This window comes from Cyprinodon variegatus, unplaced genomic scaffold (genome assembly GCF_000732505.1).
Source record: "Cyprinodon variegatus isolate N-32 unplaced genomic scaffold, C_variegatus-1.0 Scaffold618, whole genome shotgun sequence".
NCBI classification, from domain to species: domain Eukaryota; kingdom Metazoa; phylum Chordata; class Actinopteri; order Cyprinodontiformes; family Cyprinodontidae; genus Cyprinodon; species Cyprinodon variegatus.
Window position 1 is genome coordinate 90,766 of NW_015151071.1, and position 8,147 is coordinate 98,912.

Consider the following 8,147-nt stretch of genomic DNA (forward strand, 5'->3'; position numbering starts at 1 on the left):
GAACGCAACACACGCGAATCGAATCGAGACAGTTGGACCGAACGGTTCGGACGGTTTTCATAAACCGTTCCATCCCTAATATATATATATAAAATATACAGCAAAATCTTTTATCATCTCTACTGTCGACAGGCTGCAGCCATGTCCCTAATTCCTCGTTTTCCAGCCACTTTTGTTGAAAATTAAATTTTCCCATTCTCTAACTTATTTTCCGCCTCAAGCTTCTTTTCAGAACATGCGGCTTTACGATCAACCGGAAGCAGTTCCGCACAAACACGCAGAACAGTTATATCTGATACGATATATCTGATTTAATTGTTTTTATTTACTTTTTTTCCTTAAATAAAGCATTTTAAATGCCACTATAATCACATTTAATTATTTTTTATGCCAATTAAGGCCTTAATTTAAAAAATAAAAATAATTTAAAGGCTTAATGATTGTTAATGACCCGCGGAAACCCTGGAGCCGCTCCGTTTTGGGTCTGTCTGGAACAGATGAAGCAGGAAAAGATGAATTGTAGTGTGATTGTGAAACACTACGACAGAGAACCCAGCTTGCAGGCGTTAGCATATTAGCCTTATGTCAGCCAGTTTACATATAGATTTTAAAATGACAATATCTAAAAGAAAATTTGAAATCAAAGGAACAATAAAATACTTTTATTGTGCATAATGTTTAGCAGACTCCACCAGTTCATAGGTCAGTATTTACAGTCCTTCCTATTACTCCGTACCCATGGAGGAGCTTAAAAAGGCAGGTGACCCCGGGTTCAACACTGATATCTGCTGATTTAAAAGTATCGAGAACATTCAACCTAAACAGGAAAATTTGGTCTTTTCTTGACCTTGCCTTCCCTGGAGGTGGAAGTTTCATTTGACGTTTTTTTTCCACTGCAACCTTTGCGAGTTTTGGCAAAAGGACAAGTTTCACCCACTTCTCCAAATTGCATCATCACTGGTGAAGAAAAGTGGCACCAAAGGTTTCAAAAACCTCCATGTTGAAACTTTTCCTCTATTCTATATTTATATTTTCCAGTGCCATGGGTGGTGATAAAGTTAGCGGCTGTTAGATCCATTAGCCAGTTGTTTCAGTAGGGACCCCTTCCCGCTGTCTCTGAGGTAGCTGGTGGAGCGAGCCTCTATCTGAGAAGCCGTTGTCCTGCAGAAATATGGAGCTCCATTCATGGAAAATCACAAATCCATTTCAGGGCTGCTTACTTCAAATTTGCAACTGGTTTAAAAGATAATTATAATTATTTAATGCTTAATTAATTAATTGCTGAAATTACCCTAAAGACTTCTGTCCTCCAGATGAATCGACTTTACTGATTTTCTTTTGCGTTGCGTTCCGTCTGCAGTTTCTGTGTCTTAAAGCAGGTGTTACTGAAAATAACACCTGCTTGTAACATATTTATGTTGTTAATTTTTATTAGAGGGATAAATGATTAAATCTTAATAAATAATGCATCCATGCAAATTGTATCCAAGTACATCCGTACAGTTAATTCATACAGAATATTCTTCCCCTCCCAAAATGTGTCACTACTGAAACTCAAAGAAATACGCAATGAAAAAAATATTGATATTAAAATTTGATTTGTATCTATGTTGGACTTTGATTTTTAGAAATTTTATTTTTTGAATTTACTAATAAATTAAAAGGTATATAATAAAGAAATAAATAAAACATTAATCCTGGTTTAACTGTATTTTCTAAGGGCAACATGTTCTTCATTATGACTACACCCTTAAGGATTCATTAATTTTTGGATAGTTTCGGTCTTGACGAGACTGCAAGTGAGTAATCGTAGCTTGTTAACTTTTTGTTTTCCTAAAAAATTAAAAGCATATGTGAGTGTAAACAGTTTAAGGATCAGTTTGATGCAGAAATGTCAGAATGTTTTCTGTGGTTTAGACATAATTGTGTAAGTCTATTACCACTGTCTGCAACTATCTTTAGCCCCAACACCGTGTCTCTAACCAAAACAAATGAAAAATATTTTAATTATCAAGGCAACAGTGGTTGTCATGCGTATCTGTATCTTTAAATATCTTTAACAGCACATAACTATTGTTTTCCATCTTTAACTATATGTGTTATATTTTTAAGGTGGACTGTGTCCTTTGTCCTTTATATCTATGGTGGCTCACACAGCTTGACTTATTCAGATTTTTTTTTTTTATGTTAAATTATGATTTTCTTTTAAATGCTAAAAAATAGAAAATCTTTGATTTCATTGGCTTTCAAAATGTATAAAATTTTTGTTATGGTTCTTGGCAAATTGAATTGTGTGGTGGCCAGAGCGTGTGAACGGTGCGGAGCGCCACACAATTCCCGGGGCCCTGGGACTCATGGCGTTTGATTTAATGATGCGACCGATACACGTGGAAGTTATTCTGTCAAAGCTCAGATTCTCCGGTCTGGAACAGACTGGACCTATGGCTGGGCGATATATCGAATATACTCAATATATCTCCAGTTTTCCATCGCATGACGACATTAGGCCGTCAGCAATTATTTCATTGAGTTTTATTTTTCCCACATGCTTTAAATGCATCATAAACCCCTCCTCAGATTATTTTCTGAGCGGCAGGCACACTACAGTTCTTTTAAATCAAGACTAAAACACATTTGTTTAGGATTTCCTTCGACTGTTCTAGTTAAACAGTTCAACTAAAACATATTTTCTTTAATCCAACTGTTTTTTATTTTCTTTTTTTGTTTCTGCATTTTTTATTTTATTTTATTTATTTATTTATTTATTTTTTTCCTACTTGCTTTGATTCTCTTTTATCTTCCTGTATTTTAATCATGTAAAGCACTTTGTATTGTCTTTGTACTGAATTGTGCTATACAAATAAATCTGCCTTGCCTTGCGTTGCAGCAACCAGCAGATGAAGTCTGGCGACAGCAGGTCTTTAAGCTGAGCAAAATATGGCAGAGGTTTGAATTTCACGGCGAGGACGTCGAACAAAAGGCGCTAATCTGTAAGATATGCTGCAAAACTATTGCTGCAAGAGGTAGCAATGTTTGCCTTTGTGGCTCACAGTCTTGTATTCTTCATTTCTGTTGAGTGAGTGGGTTTGGAAAAAGCTGGCTCTTTGTCGCATGTAAATCTGTACTAGTCTGCATCCATTTGTGTTTTTTGAACTTGAAGACTGAGGCGTTCCTAAAAGTTATCTTCTTCCTCAATGTTTCACAGCACTGTTTATCCCTTTCTTTCTCTGCCTTGTCTTCCTCTTTAATGTTGATTTTTATCATGTTGGCTCCTTTGTTTTCCTTCAGTCGTATTTGAAGTGCTGGGAGAGCGAGCTACTTCTTAATGTCCTCTTTTTTTCACAGTCTTGTCTTTCATTTATTTCTTTGCACCCTTGCTTATAATTCATTGACTTTCTTCAACTCTTTCTCTTCTGTTCATTGTTGTTTCATTCCCTTTCTTTTAATGAGTACTCTTCATACTTCACTGGGGCACAGGAGAACAAAGAAGAAAATCCCTCAGTCTCTCTGCTTATGTTATTTGGGGGAGTTTCTCTTTCTCTCTTTCATTTTAAGAAGTGATTCATTAAAAAGCCTGACCAATGTAACTAAAGGAAAAGTCTGACTTAAGGGTGCGGCCTTCATCCGATCCAATGGACTTTTTGTCAATTTCAGTAAATAATTGATGACTGTACTTTGCATGAACTTAAAAACTTAGCGGCCTTCAGACACAGCAGGTAAAGAGAAGTTATCTGAAAAATTCACCAACAGAGCGAAGAGTTTTCATTTCATCACTACAGAAACCATCAAAGGGAAATCTAGTTAGTGATGCTTAAGTGCAAACATGTAAAATCTAATTTTTCTGCAATAAAACTAAAACATTTTTATTTTAAATGCAGAAAACAGGTGACGTCAATTAAGGTGATACTAATTTTTAGAGATCTAGTCTTTTAACATGCAGCCAAAACCTAATAGGGAAATAAAACTTAGAGGTGTAGTTTAAATTATATTTACATTTTCATGTTGCTGGGAGTTATTATTTTGGTACATATGTGCTTCCCCCCTTCAATACATTTTTGTTTCCTTACTGGTTATTCCTAAAAACGGATTCGCTAAGAAACATCATCTAACCAGGTTCTAAAGCATGTTGCTGTATTTCATTTGGTCTCTACAAAAAAATAAGAAACTTACCTACTGCAACTAAAAACAGTTAAACTTCTGGTTGCTCATCTTCTCAATTGTTCATATTTGGCAACTTGGAGCACTGTTACTAGAATAACAATGACAGAAATACTTTTCTACTTTGCTGCATATGACAGCAATAAAATATACCGACTTAAAATTATCAAAAATTTGCATCTTAATGAATGAGTAGATTTTACTAAAATAATAAAAAACTACAACAAACATTCAAAGTAGCAAAGTTTTGGACTAAGGCTGCAAATAACAATTATTTTGCAAATTTATTGATCTTTTTCTCTTTTTTTTTTTGATTAATCAATTAATAAAAGGATAGCCAAAGGTTCCTTAAAGAAGATTTTTTTATGAAGGTAAATCAGATTAAACTAAAACTTTTTCACTTGAGGAGTTCTGGATAGAGCATATTGACAATTTTATTTTTATTTATTTTTTTTTCAATTTTATCTTAAATGCCAAATGTTTATATATATTATTTTTTACACATTTTCTAAGTGGGTTTCTCTGTCAGCTAAAGGCAGGTTTCAGAGTCTCTATACTCCATTAAAAGATAAATCGATTACTAAATTAGTTGATTATTATTTCAAGAATTGATTAATACGATTAACAGTTTCAGCTCTAAATCAGTCATTCGTGTAGCAGTGTCAGCTTGACCGACGGAGGCCCAATATTTAATGGTGAGGAAAGACAAAACTGACGTTTTGGTGGCTTTATTGAACTCCAGCTTGAGCACACCAACACCTTTTCACACTAAAAAGAACAAACAGCATGTTTTACCAAACTCAATTCAGGTGACATGAAGAAAAGAACCATAAAAAGGGATTATTAAGAAAATTAAGCAAAAATAATACACATCCAAACCCACACAATAAACTAAACACCCAAAGTAACAATTACATGGATACAAATACAATTAAACAAATCTAAAGTCAATCAAAAAAAACCCTCAAATTTAACAAAACTCATCCAAAGCTACCTGCCTGATCATTAAATGCATTGCAGCACCTGGAGCATTTCTACCTTTTTTCTGCCACGCCCAGGAAATCCTATACACTACTGTTTCTGCCCTAAAAACATTCTAAATGACTTCGTTTCGAGTAAATTCTGGATGCTACCCACACAGGACACTTGGAATACATTGGACGAGCAGTATGGAGGAATATTGACACGTTTTTTGTGGACTTTTATGGACCTTTCTGCCTCGGGCGCCATAGACCTCCATTATTTGAATGTCAGCAGACAGCAAGAAGCCTCCCAGATCTCCAGATGCATTTGAGATATCAAAAAAGTACTCCAGAGTGTTGTTCAGCATGGGGGTGAGTAGAAAATGAAGGCTAATCATGTTTTAGGTGTACTATTCCTTTAAGCTTAAACCAAATGCAAATCAGTAATGTCAGTCTCTGGTTTTCAACTTCAAGCTAAGTGTTCAGGAAAAGGAACTACTCCATAGATTAGACTTTTGTCATCTAAACTGTTCTCAACTTTAAGTTAATATATTCACATTTAAACTGCTTATATACAATAAGCCACTTAATGGGGTCTTTAGATCCTCTACAGGCTTCAAATAACCAATAAAAACAGCTTAATGTTTAATGTGTAAAATATATGAATAATAAACAACCAAAACTATAAACATTGGGTATGAAGACTGTTAATATTAGGGCTGTGAAAACGTATCACATTAAAGGTATAGTGGAGGATGTTCTTTTTCTGGGTGGATCATCTAAATCAGTGGTCCTCCTAACTGTCAGTCATTCTGGTGATATGTTAACGTAAAGCCGTCCTACGTGCTCGTCCCATTAGCCATCTTTTTCTGCGACCTTTCAGCCACATATCTGTGGTGAGCTCCGGTTTCAGAAAGTCACTGAAGCTCACCGTGAAAATGGCCGAGGGGTTGGAAGAGAAAAAGCGTATGAGAAGAAAAGAAAGGACTCAGAAGAGGCAGATATCTGCTCAATTGATTAGTTTTTGATATACATTAAACTTTAAACCTGCCCCCTCTTTTCTTTTTTTCCTCTATCTTAATTTATTTAATATTATTTTTATACAACTTCTTATTCTACTCAATTTTTAATCTAGGTTAAATCAATCTCCTGACTGACGCTGGACGGGGCGGGACTACAAGGGGTGGGTGGTGATAATTATAGTACGTATTCCAGAATCTGTATTACACATGTGTACACTCAATAAAATAAACTGTGCTTAAAAAAAGAAGAGGCAGATATATCCCAGAATGCTTTGCACGGAGAGCTCTCCTGGCAAAGCATTATGGGATTTGCTGTCACAGCGGCTGGCTGTCGACTAATATCAAAGATGACGCAGGTACTGCGAGGTGGAGGAGGAGTTACGTGACCAACTGGGAGCGAAAAGTAGTGATCATCTGTCCAAACGGTCAGTTAACCGAGTTCACCATTAAGTCCACTATATAGTCCCCCCCCTCTATATGGTGATGGAGGGATTTAGGGCTTAGGGCTGACATTTGAACACAGTAAGCATGTATGAGATATGAGAACAGCAACTTTAAAACAGAGCGTGCACGAGGAGAGATGGACTCGTGCACGCTCACGCACAAGTTTTAATAGGCGTTCCCTCTAGTGAGCGGGTACAGGGTTGTGCATTTGTCATTTAAAGCGGAGAGGGCGGGTCTTTTCAAAAACTCCAATATACCTTTAATCATTATTGAAATAATCAACTATTTTAGTGATCAATCATTAACTGGAGTAAAAGAATAATAAATACCATTAGCTAAAGGGATAACCCACTTAGAGCAATAATTACACCAATTATTTAAAAAAAATACATAAAACATATTTCCTTTAAGACTAAAAACCTTTTTGTCTGAATATTCAGAACTCCTCCAGAAGCATAACTTTAGATTCATTTGGTTTATAGTCTGTTTAAAATTGTTTTAAGGCACCTTTTATCATCTTTATTAATCGATTAATTGGAAAATCAATCAACAGATGAAATGATGAGCAAAACAATCGTTAATTGTAGCCGTCGTTTTTCATATTCATGGTTTATTGGTTTTATTTCGGTCTCAACCAACAGTCTGGTATTGATATTTGAGTCAGAGGCTGAATGTTTGGAAACCTCTGCTGTGTTTGATCTTTAGCTAAAGGGGAACAAATGATTTACTGTTTGCAGCAGTGAGAGCTACATCCAGGTGAAGCAGCTGCATTTTAGAGGAACGTTGAATCTGTACAGCTCAGCCTTCCCTTCAGTAACCATATAAACCATCCATATCTATCAGTGAGCAGCGGATGCTTAAAACTACAGGTAGCAAAAAACCTTGCTTGTTTACTCTTATCTAACTGTGCAACAGCACCAGTGATCAGCTAAAGAAAATTATCCTTACTATATTACTTTACTACTATATCATTTATTCTTCTGTTTTTCAGGGTTATTATTTTTTTCCTATTTGAGGTTGTAAATATACACAAACTGATTGTTTCAGCTGATTTTCCTTTCCTTTAGGCATCCCAGGTAGAAGCTGATATTGATTTATACATTCCTTCTCATTTCAACAAGAGTTGCAAGTCCATCAGAATATTAGCAGTTTGGGTATTTTCAGCTGGATAGGATCTGTTGTGTTTAGCTGGGAGAGAATAAGCAGAACAGAGATTGATGTGTGAGATAAAGAGCAAGGATCTGTGGAAAATCGCTGCTAATCATGCTTGGAATATCAGTCAATGGTTTATATGAACAACAAGCAATAACACCGGATATTTGTTTTTCAGAGCTTGAAGAAAATTCAGATCTGAACATGTTTAACCAAAGGGAGCCGGACGCTGCTTTTTAAGGTTCCAGAGTGACAAACTTTAAGGACTTTGTAACATTCGTGTGGACAGAAGTGAGCTATGGACAATAGTTTAGGCAGTAATCAGGCCTGGACAGCCCCTTAAAGGAGAATTCCGGTTTTTAACACTTTTAGCCCATTTTCTGTAGTGTCCAGGATGAAATCGAATGAT

At 35.8% G+C, this 8,147-nt stretch overlaps 1 protein-coding gene across 1 annotated transcript in view; it reads right to left on the reverse strand.

Moving 5' to 3' along the window:
* Positions 1–8,147, reverse strand: part of fam20b (family with sequence similarity 20 member B) — a 35,925-nt gene that overhangs the window by 5,397 nt on the left and 22,381 nt on the right. The gene's annotated exons all lie outside the window — the stretch shown is intronic.